The sequence below is a fragment of the Gadus chalcogrammus genome, chromosome 3 (genome assembly GCF_026213295.1).
Source record: "Gadus chalcogrammus isolate NIFS_2021 chromosome 3, NIFS_Gcha_1.0, whole genome shotgun sequence".
Lineage (NCBI taxonomy): Eukaryota > Metazoa > Chordata > Actinopteri > Gadiformes > Gadidae > Gadus > Gadus chalcogrammus.
Window position 1 is genome coordinate 3,994,767 of NC_079414.1, and position 24,348 is coordinate 4,019,114.

At 45.5% G+C, this 24,348-nt stretch overlaps 1 long non-coding RNA gene and 1 pseudogene across 1 annotated transcript; one reads left to right on the top strand and one right to left on the bottom strand.

Annotated features, from left to right (window-relative positions):
* Positions 1 to 9,667: 9,667 nt before the first annotated feature.
* LOC130378362 (serine/arginine-rich splicing factor 5-like) lies at positions 9,668 to 10,569 on the bottom strand (annotated as a pseudogene).
* A 12,905-nt stretch (positions 10,570 to 23,474) lies between these two features.
* LOC130378380 (uncharacterized) lies at positions 23,475 to 24,129 on the top strand. Its single transcript, XR_008894676.1, has 3 exons — positions 23,475 to 23,809; positions 23,923 to 23,958; positions 24,062 to 24,129. It is a non-coding gene; the product is annotated as an uncharacterized LOC130378380 (long non-coding RNA).
* Positions 24,130 to 24,348: the final 219 nt, after the last annotated feature.

A 24,348-nucleotide genomic window follows, 5' to 3' on the forward strand; every position in this document is an offset into this window, starting at 1 on the left:
TTTCCTGTGTGAAAATAATATGAATCACTTAGTTAATAGAAACACCTTCTTTAGTCCAATTGCATTAGATTAGCATCACTGTTGTCCTATTAAAGTATCAACGTTATTGTCCTTATAACCTCCTCATGAACTTCGATGTTCATCATCATGAATGATAACTGTTGTCCTAGGAAGACAAAAAACAAAACTAAAACTAAAACAAATTAGCCATAATGTGAATATCCGCTGCGTGTCTCCCTGTTTCTCTCTCTCTCCTTCGGGAGAACACGCTCTCTCTCCCTCCTCAGTACGGGGTGCTGTTTGGTGCAAGACAACAGATAAGTGTGGAATGTGGCTTCTCTCTCTCTCTCTGTGTCTCCCACCCACGTTGGGTGCGGCCATAACGCCTTGAAAGCGAGTGTGCTCTGGGGGCTGGGTGTGAGAGAAACCATGGGTAGTTCCTTTTCTCGGCCAGCAGAGGGGTTGTTCAGGTGAAACCTATGGACAGAGACTACAAGGAACTTCAAACATGGCAGACAGGGAACTACAAATTTATCAAAGCCTGAAAACTCAACAGAGCTCTACCTGCATTCCTTGGATATGTGGTATTTTATGGCGTATGGCCACCACACGCTTTCAGTTGAACACACTCTATTTCCTTTCTCTGTACTGTGTGTTAGTGTGTCTCTCTGTACTGCCTGAATGGTGTAGCTCGACAAATGGGGGGGGAAATGTGTTCTCTCTCTCTCACCCTTCCTCACTCCCCTTAGGGTCAAGCAGCAGCTAGGACCGTTAACAGATCCTGGAATGCAACATCCTCAACTCTCCATCATGGAACAAGGCCTAATAACTATCTCTCACACACAAAAAGATCCTTCTGTCCCTTCATTCACAAATAACTTTTCACTTTATTATATATAACTTAATACTGCTCCCCCTTTCCAAATTTCTATATACACAAAACTAGAAGCTGACCACCGAAATTGGTACAGGCCTCGTCAGGCCGAACCAAAACACCCTCACAGGTTCTAACTTCCATACAATTTTAGGGAGGGGAACTACAACATGAGGTGGAGTAGAGGACTTCAAATATGGTGGACGGGGACCTCAAATGGGAGGACTACACATATGGGAAAGGGGATTACACTCTGGGCCTGAAAACCATACAGAGCCCCTTCTCGTGGTCCTGAAACAACCGTTCATTGTTAGAAAAACACGCACTCTATCGCTACCTCCAACTGTCTAGAGGGAAAATGGTCCCTCTCGATCGTCCTTCGACTTTAGCTCTCCTTGCTATCTCTCCTTGCTATCTCTCTCGCTCCCTCTCACACACACCTAAACAGACCTTTCTCATTCTGTCTCCTCCAAACGCACACACAGAAACATCACCTCTTGCGTACACGCGCACAGAGACGCACACAGCCTTTCTCACTCTGTCTCCTCTAAACGCACACACAGAAACATATCGACAGACCTCTCGTTCTGTCTCCCGCAGACGCACACACAGAAACATATCAACAGACTTCTCATTCCGTGTCCCGCACCCACAAACATCAGACACGGTAAAATAGCGTTGAGCATAACAAAGCAAGCAAGCGTTGCACACATAGCCGGGTTATCATTGATTGATTTATTTCTATATTTAGCCGGCCCACAAATACGCTCGTTCTCTTTCTTTCTCTCTCTCTGGGCCTCTTACACACACACACACACACACACACACACAGCCACTCCGTCACTCTCTCTCTGGGTCTCTTACACACACACACACACACACACACACTGTCTCTCTGTGTGTCACTCGTGCCCCAGGCATACTGTTTCCTCTGCAAAGGGAATCTAACCCTGATAAAGGACTCTAACCTTCTTACCACATAGAATTATTTAATACACATTCATTACTTGGCCATCGGTAGTCTTGTATCACTATGACCGATTCTTATAGGCCCTTCTCTTTCTTCTCATTCCCTCTGGGTTCCACCCGCGGCCCAGGCATCCCTCCGGGTTCCATTCTTGGCCCAGGCATTTATTACTAGGCCATCGGTAGTCTTGTATCTATATGACCGATTCTTATAGGCCCTAGTTTTTTCTTCTCATTCCCTCTGGGTTCCACCCGCGGCCCAGGCATCCCTCCGGGTTCCACTTTTGGCCCAGGCATTTATTACTAGGCCATCGGTAGTCTTGTATCACTATGACCGATTATTATAGGCCCTAGTTTTTTCTTCTCATTCCCTCTGGGTTCCACCCGCGGCCCAGGCATCCCTCCGGGTTCCACTTTTGGCCCAGGCATACATTATTCGGCCATCGGTAGTCTTGTATCACTATGACCGATTCTTATAGGCCCTATGGTCTCGTCGGTATTCTTTCACCATGCAACGAGCCGATATTCGATGTGTCACGCGTTCAGGGTCAATCGGGTTTATGGGGAAATACTGGGATGCAGTCCTATTTGTCCCCACGAGATATCCCGTAGCGAACCGCTCTCACAGTCTCACCTCCTAATGTGGTTCCTATATAACTATGCAGAGTTTGGATTTAATCAACAGGTTCTGCCTACCTTTTGTTGGGCGCGCGCGAGGTGAGACTGCAGGAATCGGTCCGGTGCTCCGGGGTCTCGAGGTCGTGCCGCTCTCCGTCTCTCGTTTCCCAGTTGCGTGTTCAATTCAGAAAAAATCACGTCGAAGGTCACCAAATTGTGGGGAAAAACGGTCTGTCTAGCTACTGGACCAGATACAATGAGACGTAGAGGTAATAAAGTCTATCGGCACGAGGACCTTGGATTTATTAAGTAAAGTGGCAACGGTTATACAGAGTCATAAAGCGTGAGAAATCGAATATGTCTAAGTCCCTAATCAGCGCTGATGGTTCGTCCGGAGCTTCGCCTCCGTGGAAGGTCTGCTTCAGAAAAAGAGGGTGAAGAGTCCCTGTGTGGTACAGTTTTTATGCTGTATCCTCCTCTCGATGAGGTGTGTGCGTTTGAGGTGTGTGTGGTTCTGTGTGTTTTGGCTCCCAGGCCCTGAGAGAGCTTCGTAACGGGGGGGAGTTCCTTGTGTCTCCGGTGTGATAAATTAAAACGGGGAGTGCCCCCCTGAAATGTCTCGTGTGTGATAATTGAATGTGGCTCTCAGGCCCCTGGTGTGGGCAGAGGTATCTCTTGGTTCCTCCTAACGGGGAAGAGCTCTCAAAATGTCTCCTGTGTGATAAATTAATGTGGCTCTCCCGTTCTGGAGATGATACTGGTGCATTGTCTGAGTGTCCACCATCTGCCTGCCTGGGAGATGGGGCCTTCAGCTCCGGCCTTGACCTGACTATATATTATCATGTTTGTGTTGTTGGGTTAGAGCAAGACTTGACTATATTATAATGTGTCCATGTGATGTGCTCATCAGGCTAGGGTAGGAGTTAGCTATATTTATAATGTACATGTGATGTACTCAGCAGGTTATTTTTCCCAACACTACCATCCCATGGGGAACAGAACTCCATCAAACTGGAAAAGCTGGGGCGAATGGAAACAACAAGCAGGAATTGTTCCATTTTATTGCAGACAAAGTAACAGAAATGAAAACAGCCAATATAGTCATTGTGACGAAGGGGGAAGCTGCTGTTAGCAACCAATCTGCAAACCTGGATGCAGCAGCCCCATTGTAGTCCTGAAGAGGCAGACACGCGTATTTTTCTTCATGCCCAGCATGCAGTGAAACAAGGACACAAATCCCTGATGATTGATGCCAATGACACAGACATTTTAATCATAGCCACTTCTGTTGTGCCGTCTTTGATGCAACTTGGCCTGGAGAAAATGTGGGTGACTTCTGGCAAAGGAGAGAAGACAAGATGGATCCCTATACATGAGGTGGTTTCAGCCATAGGACCAGATAAAACACGTAGTATCCTCTTCTCCCATGCCTTCAGTGGTTGTGACATTGTGTCATCCTTCCATGGCAAATTAAAGAACTCTGCCTGGAAAACATGGGACGTGCAAACACATGTGCAAGACCAAGCAAATGTCCCTCTGCAGTGGAGGATAGTGAACTGCAAGCTTTGGATAGATTTGTTGTTCTAATGTCTATCGATGTGAACGAGGCCAGACTTGATCTCTTTGCCAGAAAGCAAAGACAATATGACTTGATCCCACCAACTCAAGCAGCACTCAAACAGCATGCCAAATGTGCTTCTTATGAGGCTGGATACGTGTGGGGACAGGCATTGAAGCGACATCCACAAGGGCCGAGCCCATCCGACTGGGGATGGGTTGAACAGGACGAAGAGTGGAAAGTCTTCTGGACTCCACTTCCACCTATTGCGGAGAATTGTTGGGAGTTGTCCATGTAGTTGCCCCTGCTAGACCCTATTTGCATGTTTCTTTTGCCAGTGTTATTCCCCATTGTCTTCAATGTTTTCCGGTGAAGGCCTTTGGCTCGGCTTCCCCTCGCCACATCCGCACATCATGTTTTACTTTGTCACCAGCCTTTTACTGTGACATTTTCAGTTGTTACTTTGTAACATTGCTTCCACTGCGTATATCTAACAGTGAAGCACATTTTCAGTTTAGTTCCTTAGTATTGTTTGAGATACTTTGTTTGTTATTGAAAAAAGACAATGAATGTGTTGAATCTGCCCGTCCTAAACATACCTTTGCCATCTGCCACTTGACCACGCCCACCTCACCTGTTGGGGGAGGGGTGGAGCCTATAAATTGTTTGTGCACACTTTAGCTCATGCTTAGCACTCGCCACCGGCACGCTCATGTATCCTGTGTGCGTCTTCAATTAACGTGATTTAATCTATTAACTTGATTGTCTTTGGTTCATGACCATATTCCTTTGTTGGTTTGGTTCAGGACCAGATTCAGGGGTTGACACTAACGGTTGCCCGCTTGCCCGGGGCAAGAAAAAAAATGTTTGGGCAAATTGAGATTTTTTCTGGTTGCCCGAACGGGCAAGTGGATTTTGGGTGGATGTTAATATAAAAGCTATTTATTCAAATGTTTTTAGAAACTGCAGAACAACCTTTTGTTCCGGTAAACCACACAAAATAGAAGTATTTGCAATTGATCAGCGCGCTGTCTTCTCTTCTCTCGGAAAGCGACACGCATCGCTTCAGTGCGAATATAGCCCCGCCTTCTGTCACTCACTCGCAGTGCGGTCTCTGGCAGTGATTCGCTAACGGTTAGCCAACACAGCTAGCATCTCAAGTGCAGCAACTCCGCGAACGGTTTAGGTAGAAGTTAAATGGAGTAGTGATGGAGGAGTGCAGTTTGGAAGTACTTTGGATTGAGGCAAATTATCAAGAACACGGTTTTGGGTTTCATAACTGTGCACATGCACACAGCAATAGCGATCTTTTTCACGAAATTGGACCCTCACAAACTACTGTATATATTACATGAAAGCTGAGCCTCCACTTATTCCAACAGTCCAAACCATATCATTCTGTTACTAAAACTCGCAAATAACAATTTAAGAAGAAACGTCCCCTTTTCTTTTAACAACCAGTATGTAAGTATTACCTTTGTGATTTTTGTCCACAAAGTTCAAATAAAGTTCAAATAAAACCACCATAAACAGATTATCCAGTATCTGGGCCAAATTTTGCAACTTAACATGGTGTTTTCAATCAATGAATAAGAGAAGGTTTCTTAGGAAATAGGTAAATTGCCTTCAATCAGAAAACATATTCTTCAGCGCAATCTAGTGGCCATATATTTATTTGCGAGTGTTTGGCTTGGTGCATTCGATTGCCCTGAACTTTAAATAGAGGTGTCAAGTGTCAAAATTGTAAGATATCTACCTTTATTTGTGTCTCATAGTAAGACAGCGCTCCCAACTGATAACGACCAACTGATACTGATAATTATTTCAGGTGGAAATGTTATCTTCCACTTATGCTGTGTTCCATGGCTTTATTCACTTTAACCAAGTATTATCCCCATTGAATATTTCACTTGCACAACAATCTTTATTTTGGCACTAAGATGACATTATCACCCTTGCAGTTGTGGAGATATAATCTATTTACTTTGGGTATGTTCTTTCCTGAAAAAAACGTTTCCCCTGATATCGAAAATGGTAATATCGATCTTTTTCCAGGAATAGTGTTGAAGTTAGAAAATCCAGTATCGTGACTGACAACCCTACTAGAAACGAGATTGTGATTATTCAGTTAGAGCTACAAGAACCTTGAAAGTTAAAAAAGACATATCTTTGCTACTACCTCTGACATTTAGTTATGTACATTTGCATCAAATCATGCAGGTCTACATATAACTTGGCGATAGCTTTAATAGGTTGCAACTGTGGACTGAAATCACTTCATGGCACGATGTGACCGCTCGATAAATAAGCAAACAAAGAGAAGTTTGTTATTTTTTAAACACAACATGTGTGGAAGCTAACATTCAGCTTCAGTCTGAGCTAGGATGATTTTTCTGAGCCCCCCGAAACCAGGCAGGGTGCCTGGCAAAAAGTGTCCCGTTCACGATTCTGATTATAATTTGGGCAAGTGAACATTACATTCGGGCAAGTTGAACCTGACGTGTACTTGCCCGATGGGCAGGGCTTTTGAAACCTTAGTGTCAACCCCTGAGATTCCTTTGTTTGCTAGACATGTGCCTTTGTTCATTGGTTTAATTTATGTGTTTGATCATTGTCAAATTCTATTGTTATCCCCTTTTGCAGCTCACAATGATGAGTGAGATTGATGAAAGACAAAGCATCAAGTAAACGAAAATAATAAGAAATAAACCAAATTGGGCTGCATGAAACCCTGCCTCCTCCCTTCTCTTATTCATCCCCCCTACCACTGTCTTCTGACCGAGACACTGCCTGCTCGTCAAACCTCACTCCACCCAAATCATAATTTTCACCATTTACATCAACCTACCTACAATTCCTACTATTGTCCTTCGAGCTGGAGACTGAGGGAGGGACACCATGGCAGGCATTGGTATGGAGTCAGCAGAGGAAAAAGAGTTGGATGAGAGGGCTCTCCCAGCCGAACCCAGTGACAATTCATCCAGGCCTCACCGAGAGAGGCGCAAACCAGACCGCTATGGCTCCCTGGCTCCTGAGGGGAGCATCTCCAGTAAGCCCAAAAGCCTCCCTCATCATAGCCAAGCAGCTGACCCATTTCCTACTACGACTGCTGGTGCAACAGCATATAACCTGGAACACCCAGATCCACAGCCTGAAAAGGGAAGAAGAAATCACCCACAATTAGGCCCGGCCCGAATCGGCGGCCGAGGAGCAATCAGCTCAAAATCTAGCTCCACCCTCAGAGGGAGGGCTGAGACCCGACCGATCTAGAGGCAAAAGGGAGAAACATGAGTCATTACCAAGGTCAAAGAAGGCCTCCTATTATACTTACACTTATGCCAATGGAAGTTCCCGAAGCTCACGCAAGAGTCACCAGGTGGAGCTCACCCCTTTACAGGCAGCCATGATTGAGGAGAGGAGGAAACTTGGAGAACTGCAAGAGATCCAAAGCCAGATCCGGGAATAACAAGCCCTAGATGACAGGGCTCGAGAACTGGACAGGCAAGCACAAACAGCCTTGAAGGAGCGAGAGAGGTGGACCCGATCTCTTACTCTACAGCGACGGCTAAGGAGAGTTCAACGAGAATTGGAAGAGGCTCGGCTTATAACATCATTCACCGGAGAAGTGACCACAGAGCATCCACCTGCTTCGCAAGAGATGCCTAGGGTTCATAAACCAGCTCAAGTGTTGGCTCCGTTTGCCATGAGCTCAAGGGTATTCGAGTCAGGTGAACCTGTTGACCTGTTCTCCGAGCAGGGAGCTCCAGCTCAAGGGAGCCACCCAGTAGTCCAGACGTCCAGTCTAGGGCATGCAGCTCCCTCACCTCCGTCGTTCCACCATTTAGTGCGGACCGCACCTCGTCCTGCCAAGAGTCAGAGACCCTCAGATCCAGTTCCTGAGAAAGCAACACCTCTTTCCTTGCTTAAGCCCACTGAACGGTCATTAGAAGGAGCTAGCATCATGGAGCTGTTAGTGGCCACTGCTTTTGTCATCCCAAAGCCAAGACTGCCTTTTTTCGAGAGTGGAAAGGAAAGTGACTGTGTTCTGCTTGATATGGCGTTGGAGAACCTGTTAGATATCCACGCTCACCTCTCTGAACAATTCAAGTACCAGGTTTTAATGGACCACCTGAGGCTGCCCATTGCGTACAAGCTAGCAAAGTCTTATATGCACGCCTCAACACCCTACACATCTGCTCTTGGCGCCCTTAGGGCAAAGTATGGCCAGCCATGGCAGTTGATCCAAAGTGAAATAGCTAGCATCCTTCATTCACCACCCATCAGATTCGGAGATAGCGATGCCTTCCAGGACTTTTCTCTTTCATTCATTGATTGGCATGCTGCTAACAGTGGAAGGTACAGGCGGAAGTGAGTTGAGTTGTGGCTCTCATGGCGACTCACCAAGCTCCCCTTCCATACCGGGACAGTTTCATTGAGCACTGTTGGCCCCGTGGCATCCTGAAAGATGGCGCAGAACAAACATACACCTTGGAAGACTTCTCTGCCTGGCTCCAGTTGAAGACCCGGGCCAAGAGTATTGCTCAACAAGTCTCAGTCCCTGCTTCAATGGAGCGACGAGAGCCTGTCCAGAAGAACCAGGGGAGGAAGGGGAGGCCTACCGAAGAGATCATAAACCTCAGAACCGTGCGGCATGAGGTAATTCCCATGAGTGGTGAGACCATCTCCTGTCAAATCTCCTCTGCCGCTGTTGTTGAAATTTAGCATAAAGGCCCATTCACACCCTATGGTAAATACGGATACGGACCGTTTCGTCCGGTCCCAGAGGTGTTACGTCCTTCAATGGGTCCGTCGCCTCTGAGCTTACGAATCCGGAGTGCTCCGGGAGAAACGGAGCAATACCACCGGAAATCGAGGTGGGAGTATAGAGTCAGAAGTCTGGGGCCGTATTCACAAAGCATTTTATCTTACCGCTAGGAGTGCTCCTAACTCGCACTAAAACATTTTACGTAGGAGTTTTTTCTTAAAAGTTATTCACAAAGCCGCTGAGACCTACTCTTACTAAGGATAAATCACAAAGAGTGAACTAAGAGTGACACGCGGTTGCTATGGATTACGTCAATTCTCGTGCACGAGTTTAGAAGCGGTCAGTTCGGTGATTGGTTGTTCAGACGAGCCCACTGAATCACCGAAAAACAAGGAAATAGCCTAGGCTAGAAATGAATTCCTATTAAGTAGTTATAGTTGTTACGGCCACCCTTACAACACGGCTCGCGATCCGGCGGCCCGCAACGTATTAAGAATACATAGACCAAAGTTCCCGATCACAATGATGGTGACGTTTATTTCACAGAACTTCCAACAAAAGGACACTCATTAAAGAAACAAAAAGGTTGGACGAAGCCTGGGCCAGCCACGCAATGGGCCGTCGAAGCCAGCACTTCCTCCCTACAGTTCCCATCCTCCGCTATACAAAACAAATGCGAAAAACGATAGCAGTCCTCCAAGCAGGATTCAAAGGCAGCTCGGGTCAACGTGAAGACGCCAGAATGAGACCCCATCGGGAGCACAGGGCACGCCTTAAGTAGCCGTAGCTCCACCCCCAGGAATCGCGAACACCTGCGAGGACAGAAGAGAATAGCGCGGGTGCAACAAGAAGAAAAAGGGGAGGCGCGTAACACCTCCACCCTAAGTTAGTGTTTTCCTCTAGTTTGATATTTTTTCCCCAAAACAAAAAACAGAAAACAAGGAAAACACAACAATCTCAGACACTGATTTACAAGCGCGACAAAGCATCTGCTACCACGTTATCCTTGCCTCGAATATGCTTAATAACTAGGCTACGTTGAAGGCCGGTAGGAAAAATGCTTCAACGCATCAGCCTTTGATTGGTGTTACGTATCGATTTCAGGTACACCAGGGGATTATGATTGGTGTAGGTGGCAACAGGAACGCTTGCCAGACAGTTTTCAAGAGCGTTTTTCAGGTCGCTGTAAGAGGCAAACTCAACCACCCCTTCGTTGAGCTTGTCTCATGAAATCCTTCAAGTCCTGCCAGCTGACCCGTGACGACAGGTTCTCTGCGATCAGACGGTTCTCCGTCCGCATCGGAGGAGGATTCCGACTGCGACCACCCTGGGAACCCCGGCCATAGCGATCAGGGAAGCGTCCTCCTCCGCCTCCTCTATCGCTACCACTTCCACCTCCGCCACCCCTGCCGCGCCCACCACGCAGACGCACACGGGCATGCTCAATGGTCACCCTCTCGTTGCAGAGCTCTTTGCCATCAAGCTCATAGACCGCATTTTCCCCGTCCCTGGGGTCGTCAAATTCCACAAAGCCGAAGCCCCTCTTGAGGTCGATGTCTCGGATGCGGCCGTAACCTTTAAAGAACCTCTCCACGTCCTTCTCCCGGGCCGAGGGGTTTAGGCGACCGATGAAGATACGACAACCACTCCTGTTCAGAGTCTTCTCCCCAACCTCTCCAGACGACGACTGGCCAGAGATAGGTGTAGCAGTCAAATCCAAAAAACTGCCAGAGAGACCAACTTCATCGTCCAAGGGCCGGTGTTTTGCCATCGCACGGGTTACGGCACACGCAGAAAAAACTCCAGAATACTTCTGAGCTGGCTCAGAATACTTCTGAGCCAACCTATCGTTACTCTCCGTAACCATAGGAACCACCGTCACTTCAGGTTTTACCAACACCCTGCCCCCAGCTAGATCATTTCCCAAAAGAAAGGACACTCCTTCAATCGGGAAACAGGGACGAACACCGACAACCACCGGACCGGTCACCAAATCGGACTCGAGGTATACCGTATGCAACGGTGACCCCATGCACTGCATCCCAAAACCACGGACAATTACACTTGAACCCACACCGGACGCACTAGAAAGGGGCAAAATATCACTCAGAATAAACGACTGGGACGCTGCTGTATCCCTCAGAATAGTCACCGGCACTTTACCCCCCCCCTGAGTTAAAGACACTTCCCCCCTCATCAAGAATGGTGCATATACGTCCAGCTCTGAATCCCGACACTCAGGAGTCACCTCCGGCTTAGGTCTCACCGATCGTACACAAAACACCGTTTTCGTAGGTTGCCTATCCCCCTGCAGAGCATAACAACTAGCGATCAGGTGCCCAGGCTTCTTACAATAGTAGCACACTGGACGCTCCCTTGTGCCCTTATCTTCCGTAACGGGCTTCTCCTCACCGACCGAAGCGCCGTGTCTACCCGGCTGGACAGAAACCTCGTGATCGCTTTTAGCATGCCGCTCTTGCGGCACCGTTCTTTCAAACACAAGCTTATGTGTAAGTGCGTACTCGTCAGCAAGGACCGCAGCGTCGGACAGCGAAACAGTTTTATTCTCATTAAGATAGGTGGTAATTCTCTCAGGCAAGCAGTTCTTAAACTCTTCCACCAGCACCAAAGCTCTGAGATCACCCAAAGTCTGCACCCCTTGTGACAAACACCACCGATCAAAAAAAACCTCCTTCTCCCGAGCAAATTCCACATAAGCTTGCGTCTCCAGCCTCCTATGCCGACGGAACCTTTGGCGATATGCCTCCGGCACAAGCTCATATGCCTTCAGAACGGCAGCTTTTACCAAGTAGAAGTCCAGACTGCTTTCAGAGGACAACCCCGCGTAAACCTCCTGCGCTTTCCCAGTCAACACACACTGCAGCAACACCGTCCACAAATCACTAGGCCACTTCATCGTGGTTGCAATACGCTCAAAAAGAATAAAAAACGTATCCACGTCTTTCTCAGAGAATACCGGCAGCAGGCGAATGTGTCTAGTCACATCAAAAGCAGCGCTTTCCCAGTGTGTACGCCCACCTGTTGAGAGAGATGGCACAGCCACGCCAATCTCCAGCTCAAGTTCCTTCAACCGCACCACACGCTTCGTCTCCTCCTCAAGCTTCTTCACCTCGAAATGGCAGGTCATCTCCTTCTCCTTTAAAGAAATCTCCTTCTCTCTCAAAGAGGAGGAAATTTCCGCCTCTCTCAACGAGGAGGAAATCTCCCTCTCCTTCAATTCCAGCCTACGCAACTCCAGCTCAAGCTCCTTCATTCTTATCTGCTCGTTGAACCCCGCCTCATCAGGTTCACGAGGGGGAATAGCGCCCCGCGCTGCCAATACACCCTGTTCAACCAAAACAGACAAAAGTCGTTCCTTAATTATCGGCTTCCTGCCGTACTTACTCACATCGACACTGTATCTCCCCGCAATGAGCTTTAGGTGTTCTACCGTGCACCCATCCAGTTTCTCAATGGTTGGGTCATCCACGAAACCCTCCAGATCGAACTCCATCTCGACTAAAACAAACCACTGTTGACGAGAGAGGCGAAAAAAAAATAGAACCCTACCAACAACGCAAGTGCGATAAACAATAACAATCTTGTATGGACGAGCCCCCAAATATGTTACGGCCACCCTTACAACACGGCTCGCGATCCGGCGGCCCGCAACGTATTAAGAATACATAGACCAAAGTTCCCGATCACAATGATGGTGACGTTTATTTCACAGAACTTCCAACAAAAGGACACTCATTAAAGAAACAAAAAGGTTGGACGAAGCCTGGGCCAGCCACGCAATGGGCCGTCGAAGCCAGCACTTCCTCCCTACAGTTCCCATCCTCCGCTATACAAAACAAATGCGAAAAACGATAGCAGTCCTCCAAGCAGGATTCAAAGGCAGCTCGGGTCAACGTGAAGACGCCAGAATGAGACCCCATCGGGAGCACAGGGCACGCCTTAAGTAGCCGTAGCTCCACCCCCAGGAATCGCGAACACCTGCGAGGACAGAAGAGAATAGCGCGGGTGCAACAAGAAGAAAAAGGGGAGGCGCGTAACAATAGTGCAGTTAGCAGAATACACGCATGATGACAATTTTGTGCAGACCATGATAATGACGTTGTAGCCTGCACGTTCAAGAGAGAGAGAAAGCAAACAATAAAAATACGTAAAATTTAAAAGAAAATAAATGTTATGAACTACCTAAGTGTTGATTGATTTGTGCCAAGGTGTTTACTTAAAATGTGATTTCAAAGTGATCCCTAAATGCCTGTTCACTCGGTATCACACGGCCAAATTCCTTGTCATGATGATCGCCATCATCATCATCATCATCATCATCATCATCGTCTGGCTGTGGAATGTTCCTCCGCTTGCAGAGGTTGTGTAGAATGGCACATACAGTGATTACTGTGCTTGCCCTCTCTGGGGTGAGATGTATTTCGCCGTGGAGGACATGAAACCGACGTTTCATCTGCCCAATTCCTCTCTCCACAACATTAAAGTATAACATGTAAGTGATTACGCAGATTACGCTTAGTCCTATGCGTAAAACACATCGTATTGGCTCTTTGATGCCTTTTATTTGTTGAATCCATATTTATTATTGTTTACTGATTTCTTCCATATATAGAGCACACAAACATACACGACCGGTTGTGGATTGAGGTAGGGTGTCTAGAGCCACGGTGTCTAGAGCCGCGTCTTGCATGGATAGTCACTGTCGCCCAGCAAGTGACACCTGGTACATCTCAAAAAGCTGCCTCAGACCGCACACCATTAAAATGCGCGAATCATGGGTTGCTGAAGCTCCAGGCCACTTTGCATCAACATCCAGTAGGCTATGTTAAAATTTGCATCAAAAACAACCTGCGTGTTGATGGAATGCACTTTCTTCCTATTGACGAACACGTCCTCGTCTTTTGATGGCGCAATTATTTTTATGTGCGTCCCGTCAATAGCACCGACCACACCGGGCATACCTGCAAGTGCCATGAAGTTGGCTTTGATCCTGTGTAATTGTTGAATGTCCAAAGGAAAGTTTATGGCACGGCTGACTGATGGTTGCGATATTTTTAAATCGTCGGCATTGCAAAGTTGCATTTCCCCTGTTGCTAAATAACGTAGTGTGGCCAAACATTTTATTTCGGGACTAATCGGATTATTCCTCTTAGTCGGGGATGTTGATGCATCGCGCACTACTCCACAACAAGTTTAATACCCTAACATTTCGTCTCGCAGGCATTTAACGATTCTTTGTGAATAGGTCTTACTGAGTTAGGAGTCCTCTTGAGGACTTTTAAGCTCTCCTAGACTTAGGTGCTACTTTTAGGCCAAAAATACTTTGTGAATTGCTCTTAGTGAAAAAAGTTAGGAGTCCTAAATTTAAGAGTGACACGCCCATTATTTTTAGGAGTTACTCCTAAATTCGCCAGTTAGGACCTACTTTTAGCCCTAAGATCCTTTGTGAATACGGCCCCTGACCATTAGCGAAAATAGATAGAGTAGTATAATATCTGATATGTATATATATTGTGTTTAACGTTTTATACTTATATTATACCTTACCTTTTTATTTTATTGTTCCCCTGCTTTGGCAATGAGTTGTAACTGGTCATTTAAAGATGGAGCAACATTTTGAGGAGATAATCTGCGGGTTGGTGAGGGGTGTCACATGCCACCGCCGCCTAAGCCTACACTTTTTGCACTTTTTTTTGCAGATTTCGGATGACACAAAGCAAAAAGCTCTACAGATGCCATGTTTGCGATTGTCGATGCCGTTAATTTGTGATGAAGGGTAGTCCCGGAGACAACGTTTGGTACGGACGGACGAATTTCGTCCGGATCCAGAGGTATGAATCGGCCTTTAGTCATTGCTATTCTTTTTGTTTGGTGCACTGTCTTTCAGTGACGGCTGGTGGTGATTTTGGGTGGGTGGGCTAACGAATGCATTACATTTATCAATACTTCACAGGGCTCCAGACGCCATGAGGTCACCTTTATATCTCTGTTCATAATTTTCATATAATGTGAATGATTTTTAAACAAGAATAAGGTGTAGAGAAAGGCGTGTCTTTATTTGAAGCACAATTATAAATAAAAAGAAAAAAAAGGTGTTTAAAGTGCTTCACTGAGCTGAAATTGAACATTTCGAACTAAACCATTAAGCAAAATAAAACTTTTTTTGTGCTTAAAGTATTACACAATTAAAATGTTGACCGGTCTCCCTTTGCGCAAAATGCGGCTGTAGACGATCACACACTCAGAGACGTCTGTGTCGCCGTCAATCATGAAGGACATGTAGGCCTATGTGTCGTTTCCGACGTCCGCAGCTGTCTTTTGCTTTAAGGTGTCGCCTATTAATGCAATGAATTGAGCACATGCCATCTCATTGCTATACGTCGGGTTGACGTTTAATCCATTTTTCTTCGTGACAATAATTTCGGATTTAAATTGAGTGAATGGCAACTCCTCTTTGGCAATGTTGTATGCAACATTAAATTAGATCATTGTTACTGCCTGTCGCTGAAATGCAGCTGGGAGAGGGGCCACTTTCTCTACACACTTGTCACGTCATGTTGGGTTATTTAGACAGCTTTTTTAATGTTTCGATACGAAACGTAGTTGACCCGCTTGCAAATGCACTATTACCGGCCATATTCTGACCGCACTCCTGACAGTAAATCTGTACATCGTTTGGTTGATGTGTCCCCAATCTCTTTACTACTAATATTTCCTCCAAAGACATTAAAGAAAACCGATTAGAAAGTAAATAATCCACTTCGTTCATTTTCATGCTAACTTGCGCTACTGTGCTGTGATTGGTCGAAGGTCACTGTACTGTAGCTACTGTGCTAGGTCAGCCTTTGGGCTAAACTAATTTAGCCCAAATGGGAAGCATATGAAGGGGGCGTGTCAGGGCACCTGTCAATCAAACGTCAATGGAAGCTTACGCTACTGCGCTTGGGCTAAATGAAATTAGCCCAAATGGGGGCGTGTCACGACACCTGTCAATCACAATAAAATGCCCGCTTACGCTACTGTGCTTGGGCTGAATGACTTTAGCCCGAATGGGAAGCATATGAAGGGGGCGTGTCACGATACCCGTCATTCAAAATTTAATGGAAGCTTACGCTACTCCACTTGGGCTGAATACATTTAGCCCATTCACAGGAAAAAACCGAAGATATGTCATATATCCTGGGTTTTTCTGTCACTTTTTGGTGCTGTTGCTGCTTTAGGTTCTACCAAAATTTAAAACAATATGTTCTAAGTTTTTAATAATATTTTTTCATTTTTACTGTAAAAGGTAGGGAGGGCTTAGCCCTGTTAGCCCATTTATACCAGCCGTCCCTGCCATCTTTACCATTTCCCTCACTCCTGCCTTTGCCCTTCCCTTCCCTCTCTCCTGCACCTCAAGCTTCTGCCTCATGAATGTGTGCAACTCCTCTGGGCTCATTTCTACCTCCTCAAGAAACCGTTCGTCCCCACAGGCCTGTTAGCGTCCCCTGTGTCCTTTACTTTTCTTATTGCCCCTGCATAAGACATATTCTCCCCAGCTCTTACTTTCTCCACTTCCACAGCTGTTATATGAGACCCACATCCCCTGAAGGAAGTTATATGGTGTTAAGTATTTTAAGAAGCTGCATTACCCTCACATAGCCACTAGGAAGCAGGACCAAACATAAGCTGTAAATACTATAGGCACAAGGGGAGCAGGACCTTACTGAAGGCTGTAATAACAGCTCCATCCACAGAGGGGAGCACCACAGACAGGTGAGGAGGCCGAGGGTAATACGTCACACCGGCTCCTCCCACTACTTCCGGGTCATGCGGATCAGACCATAACAACATACACATCGAGCATGCTCCTCAGAATCTCTTGGCAGCCCATAGGGTTAATATAGCTTTGGTCAGCTGGGAGACGCTCTGCACGTGCAAAGACACGCTTCAACCTCCTTTTGCTTCATAGTCATAGTTTACCATACCGAAATACTTTACCAAATAAAGTAACTTTTAAAAGCCATCCTTTGGATTTGATCACTTTCCTTGAAGAATACTGCAATAATGGTTACCACCACAATTGCAACACTTTGTTTTCTCAACTAGGCATTGTTTGAAGTCATGGTCCCCCTCAACACTTATCACATCTCCTGTCCCCTCTACTGTACATGCAGCTGCTAAATGCCCAAAACGTTGGCACTCTCTCAGTGACGTCAGGGCAAATGTATATTGCTCCCTTAACACCTCCACCCGCAGGAACAAAGCACTCAATTGGACTGTTAAGTAAATGGCGGACTTCCATGGCCTAAGCTTTATGACCCTGTGATTTACAGAAAACCAGAATATTTCCTTTTCTCAGCATTCTTACATTGAGTAGTACACCTCCCATTTTATCTTTTATTTCTTCAGACAGTTTGAGGGGATTTAAAGCTTTATCATTCTTATCTTTGAACTTAACAAGAACCTTGATTTCTCCTTCTTCCTGAACCTTTGAAACCTTCCGGCTGCCTTGATCACTGTCCCGCTCACTATTTGATCCATCAGACCTGTCTCTTTTATTGCCTTCATCCTCCTTTCTGGAGCAAGGCAGGGCCGGATTAACAAATCATAGGCCCCTGGGCACAAATGTCTAAAGGCCCCCCCCCCCCCCCTCCCCGAAAAAAATCAGGAAAAAAAAATTCTATATATTTTTTTTATTATTATTATTTTAACACACACACATAATGACACATAAAGTGTAAAAAACGATCCAACACCGGAACATTTTGAATTGCGGCTAAACGCCTGTTGTCCTTCACTTTTTTTTTTTTGTCTTTTAGCGAAACCACTCAGTTGATGTCTCATCATGTCTGTGACTGTCAATTTTTCATCAATTTTTCATCTCTACCGCGTTTTTTTTTTTTCACCATAGGTGGACTGGCTCAATTGACAGGTTATGGGAGGGGGGTAAACTGTCACATTAGGCCACTATATTGTTCAGAATCATTAATTTGCTGTTCTTATGACATTCGTTTTAATAATGAATTTTAAATGAATACCCTATTTAATATTTTTTTTCATAAAAAAAAAAAAAGTTTCTTTCGTGTGGTGCCCCCCCACTGGCTGGGAATGGTTGGGGCCCCTGGGCACAGTGCCGTGGGCCCTAATGGTAGATCCGGCCCTGGAGCAAGGTACGTTTTATTACTCTGTTTTCTGGGAATAATTGACACAAGCAGAAACCAGAAAACAAGCGGTTTTTTCGTTTTTTCGTTTTGACAAGAAAACGAAAATCAAAATTTCAGTTCGTTTTTTCGTTTTTTGGTTCTTACTGAGCGAAACGAATTTACCACTCAATATCTGGTTTCCGCCGGTGGGCGGGTCCTCTTATTGGCTAGCGTGCTTCGTTGACCTGTGCTCTTCATAATAAAAGTTCTTCCGTTTGATAATGTCGACAAAAATATTACTGTATTATAGACACTAGCAGACACAGAGGACCACACCACCCACAGTCAAGACTGACACGGCTTCAAATAACAATAATAGTATTCATAATCATTTGAAAATGAGAAATTATGAAGTTATGATGAGGGACGCAGGAAGTCATATGAAGTGGGGGGTGCTGTATGTAATCGGATGACGAAAAAAAAAAAAAAAAAAAACGCGGCATTGCCTGAGTTCAAGTGTTGTAGTTGCGTCTGTTGTCCACTAGAGGGGGTGCGGCAGCACCCGGAGCATCCCACTTCCTGCGTCCCTGGATGACTTCAGTGCAGTTGATGTTTAGCCACAGTTAATACATGCAGAGTAGACCTGAGGGCTTTACTACGACATCATTGTCCGGCTCTGAACTATGCGCTCTGTGCGCGTTCACATCAAAGGAGCTGCGATCGCGGGCTGCTGATTTCCTCACAGCCTGAGCTATGAGGAATACAAGTGATTACAACACATTTCTGACAGCTGAACATTGCGCAGGGCTCTCCGTGAGACGCACGCAATTCAACCCATGCACACGCTCACACAACTTGCGCCGCTATTTAACAGTGGAAGGGTAGGAATCAAATGCGTCCGGGTGAAATTTCAAAATCGTCCGGGATTTTATTAAAGCCTCAATACATGTTCACATTTAATTTGCGTTGCGTTCCTCTGGGTCGTTCACAAACTAGTTGGGCTACGCCCTCCCCTACTCAGTTCTGTTCGCTTTGCATTGGTGGAAGTGAGAAGGGGGGAGTGGTTAAGTAGAGCCTTCAGATTGGACGGTTTGACTTTAGAGTTACCGTCATGTTTTGTATAATTTTTTTTTACCATTATTGTTTTATAGGGACAAACATTAACACATTTCTCCTACAGGGGATTGATAAAGTTCTATCTATGTAACAGGAAGAAACACTTACTCATACTCCATCAAATATTCATACTCATACTTTGCACACTTTACCACAGCATTGGCCTACTGAATGCCACAGATATATTTTTAAGCATTGGACTGAATGCCACATAAATATAGAATTATGTTTTGCATGTTTGCAACGTTTAAAAGTTCAGGGAACAGTATATGCCTCTCCTGGTCTTGCTTAGGCCAATATCCTTTTGAGGCAATGTTGTTTCTGAATGCCTACTATCATACATTAGTCACCATGTCTTTGAACAAATTTGTATGCAGTTACATATTAATATACATCCCCCACCCTCCGACAAAATCTCAGTTAAAAAATGGAGAGCCCTGCATTGCGCATCTGTTGACCTTTATCCATTTACAGTAAACAGATAATTTTTTCTTGCTGGAAGATACTTTATATTGTTTTCATATTATTATTTACTGACAGTGATTACAGAATGCGAGTGTGTTATATTGAAAGCGAGGCTGGGTGTGCCTATGAATATAGGCTACAGTGAGTTTTTTAAGGTGCTGTACAAGCAAATAATATATCGTCTATTTTCTGTACAGTGACAGGGAGTGTAAAGTAACCTACTTCATTCACTATCGAATAGGCTACTGTAGCCTACACTAAATGGCTTTGCTCTTTGCTCATGGCAGTTGTGACAGTCATTTTAACGTGTCAGCAGGCAAGCTTCACTCATTCCAGGATGCATTATGCGTTGTCCTATAGCCTACTTGGAACATGTTTTGGAATGGATCTATAGTAGTGTATAGAAATTTGCTCATAACAGGCCAGCTGGAATACAAAGCAAACTCTTTGTATTCCAGCTGCTTTTTGTGATGTTTTATGATGTTTCAATGTTGCATTGGTAATGTGTTAGACAGCTTAGATGTTCTTAGATGTTTTGTTAACCTGATTCCTATCCCACTCTGTTTAAGTAAAAGTGTGCTACTGCTGCAAAATCTCTTTGCTTTTGTTTTTTTCTTTTCTTTAATGTATTTGGAAATGACTTTTAATGATGTTAACTAGATCTCATAACTAGCCTAAACACATAAAATGTGTATATACCCTATACCGTTTGACTATAAGACCTCTATAAGAATCTCCTCTGTGCAACTATTCATGCAGTCAGTCAATGATCAGGTCAAGAGCCCAGAAAAAGAATACACGTGATGGAGAACCAAATGAGCTGCAGATTCACAATGATCAGGAGATGTGCAGTGATGATAGCCCTGGGAGTGGAGGTGGATGTACCATCGAAGAGCAGCTGCATGACGATACCAACATTGTCCCTGAGACTGAGTTGGAACAAATGGAGACATCAGAGGATTCCTGTGATGGTGATGAGGACAGTGCAGTTGCCTCTTCCTTTAGGGAGCAACTTAAAGAATGGGCCATTGATTTTGGAGAGAAACACAATGCTGTGGATGCCTTATTGAAGGTCCTGGAAAAAAAATGGTCATCCAGAGCTTCCTTCCACTGCAAGAACCTTGTTGGAGAGTACCAATGAAGTGGATGTGGAGACTGAGTCTGGAATGCAGTGTGTTCAGTTTGATGTTAGAGGGCAGATTCTGGAACCTCTTAAAAAGTATCCCCAAGCAGTGCTTGAAAAATTAGACAGTGTAGACATCTCCCAGAATGTTGATGGCTTGCCTCTTTTTGAATGGAAGCTTACGCTTCCATTCACCAATCTCTTTGGCCTGTTCTCTGCTGCATCAATTTGTCACCTAAATCTATTTTCCCCCTGTCTCTGGCTTTGGTGTCATCCAAACCAACCTCCCTCAACTTCATCAGCGAAACTGTCAGCAAATTGGAGAACGTGATGCAGAATGGCTTGGAGTGGGGAGACAAGGTGATACGTGTCCAGATAAGGTGCATAACTTATGACGCTCCTGCGAAGGCACTTGTCAAGTGTATCAAGCAGTACTCGGGGTACTTTGGTTGTGACAGGTGTACACAGAAGGGGTTCTGGGATGGACGGATGACCTATCAAGAGGTTGAAAACCTCACACTGAGGACTGACCAATCCTTCAGAGAGGTAACTCAACTGGAACATCACCATGAAGGAAAAACATCACCTTTCTCCAACCTCTCTATTGACATGGTCACATCCTTTCCTGTGGACTATATGCACCAGTGTTGCCTTGGGGTAATGAAGAAGCTTTTGCTTTTGTGGACAAAAGGAAAGAAGGAGACAAGAATGTCCTCAGGGCAGATTAAGGAGGTGAGTGTGAGACTTGAGCAACTGAAGACAGCTATTCCAAACAATTTCGCAAGAAAGCCAAGGGGTTTGGAACATCTTGAGCGTTGGAAGGCCACAGAGTTCCGTCAGTTTGCTCTTTACACTGGCAAGGTAGTCCTGAGGGGAGTTCTTCAAGATGACCTGTTTGAGCATTTCATGGCTTTCAGCGTTGCAATGTGCATGCTAATTTCTCCAAGCCTGGTGCAAGCCCACTGCTCGTATGCACATGAACTGCTCTCATTTTTTGTACAGCAAGGAAGGTTTTTGTATGGGGAGTGCTTCCTAGTCTACAACGTCCACTCCATGCTGCACCTTGCTGCTGATGCTAAAAAATGTGGCTGCCTGGACAACTGCAGTGCATTCCCCTTTGAGAATTATCTTCACCATTTGAAAAAACTGGTCCACTCGGGAAGAAGTCCTCTGGTCCAAATTGTGAAAAGACTGAATGAGGGTGGAAGTCTCAGGATGGAACTTATTGAGAAAGAAGGCAAAGTAAGTAGCAAACATCCAAACAACATTTACATGCTAAATGACAAAGCATGCTGTGAGGTATTGTCAACAACCCCAGAAAAAAATGATGGCGCACAAATGTTCCTTTGTAGGGTGTATAACCACCTTGAACCCTACACCTCAAGTCCCTGTGACTCTCGCCTTTATGGAGCAATATGGACAAACATCCGAAACACAAGCATGAAACTGATATCAGAGATATGCCTCAAACAAAGGGCAATCATGTTTGAGGAGGAATATGGCTCACGAGTGTTCTTTACCATTCTCCACTCCTTTTCATGAGACTCTACCTTGGCCGCAGCATCGCCCCAGTCTCCAGTCTCCATCACTGACACATCACCTCAGTCACCATCACTGACAAACCTGGCAGCAGCATCGCCCCAGTCTCCACCACTGACACATCACCTCAGTCTCCATCACTGACCGACCTGGCAGCAGCATCGCCCCAGTCTCCATCACTGACACATCACCTCAGTCTCCATCACTGACCGACCTGGCAGCAGCATCGCCCCAGTCTCCACCACTGACACATCACCTCAGTCTCCATCACTGACCGACCTGGCAGCAGCATTGCCCCAGTCTCCATCACTGACAGACCTGGCAGCAGCACCGCCCCAGTCTCCATCACTGACAGACCTGGCAGCAGCATCACCCCAGTCTCCATCACTGACAGACCTGGCCGCAGCACCGCCCCAGTCTCCATCACTGACAGACCTGGCAGCAGCATCGCCCCAGTCTCCATCACTGACACATCACCTCAGTCTCCATCACTGACCGACCTGGCAGCAGCATCGCCCCAGTCTCCATCACTGACAGACCTGGCCGCAGCACCGCCCCAGTCTCCATCACTGACAGACCTGGCAGCAGCACCGCCCCAGTCTCCATCACTGACAGACCTGGCAGCAGCATCGCCCCAGTCTCCATCACTGACGCATCGCCTTAGTCTCCATCACTGACAGACCTGGCAGCAGCATCGCCCCAGTCTCCATCACTGACAGACCTGGCCGCAGCATCGCCCCAGACTCCATCACTGACAGACCTGGCAGCAGCATCGCCCCAGTTTCCATCAAAATGTCTTTGTACTTCAGGTTCATCGTCTGAAGTTTTCGGTGGTGCATTTTCTTGAGGAAAATGAGGTGGATGTGGCACCATCATTATGGTTGGCGAAGAGCAATGGGGTAAGGCAACTCATTGAAAATTGCATAAATTGTATGGTGTCATACAAAAAAAAGCATACACAACAATTGCAAATATCTTACAGGTTCTGAATTGCTATTGGCCGGCAAATAATGCCAGCGTTCTGGCAAGACGCTGTGCTCTGCCCGACAAGGTACTTTGGAAAAAGTACAAAGTTTGTGTTTTCTCTACAACAGGTAAGATGTGTTTCAACCCCATGTTCAACCCCATGTTATGTGTCTATACGTATATATATATATATATATATATATATGAGTTCTCTGTTGAATATATTGTAAGACTCATGTTTTAAAAAAAAAAAATTTCATACATGCCTCATGAAGATGAGGAAGAAGTAATAAAAAAAAAAAAAAAAAGAACAATAAAACCTGGAGTGTTGCCAAGAAGGCCTGCGTGTAAGTATTTGCAATAGTAGCTATGGTTGAAAAACAAAAAAGTTGTTAATTCTGTTTGCCAACTGTTTCTTTTTCTTGTTTTGCAGTCCCTTAACCACCTATCATCACACCTGTCAGGGTCGATGATGAAGGCATGGCTGGTGTACCAGCTGCTGGAATCCAACCACATAATAGTAATAGTTTGTTAGTTGGTCAAACTAGTTTGTTGGCAATTATTCAGAGCTAGGCTACCTAGCCTACATCACTTATTGTTCTTTGCATTTGCTCTGCAGTTACTCCATGTGAATCCTCCACCATCGGGGGAGAAACCTATGAGGCCTTTCAAGGTACCTTAATACAGACACATAGCTACACTATATAAACCTATTTGTACCTGTTCCCAGTTTAGCCCTGCATTTACATTTTCAATGACTTGATTATTGAAATAATTTGGTTTTAGGGAACCATCAAGATGGAACGGATACAGTCTCCAAAGGTATCTTTGAAAAAGTCATCCCTTCCCATTGATTATTACAACGACTGAGGAAGCATTTAATGAATCTCGATTGTAATGTTAATTATTATGCTTGTTTCCACAGAGATTTTCAGTTTCCTGGAGGGTATGGAGAGGAGGATTATGCTGAAGTTGGAAAGGATGCACGAGGACCTACGAAATGGCAATGGTAGAGTCATGGAGGCTGTGGAGTCCAGGTCAGGAAGGACATCTGAGGCAGCTGAAGAGGACATAGGGTCCATGTCAAAACCTCGCAGACTTGGAGGACCTCTGCAAAAAGATTGCAGACCGCTCTTTTAAAAAGAAAATGGTATGTCCTGGAATTTTAGAAATTAGACCAAGAAACCAATAGACCTACAGTCTAAGTTTATT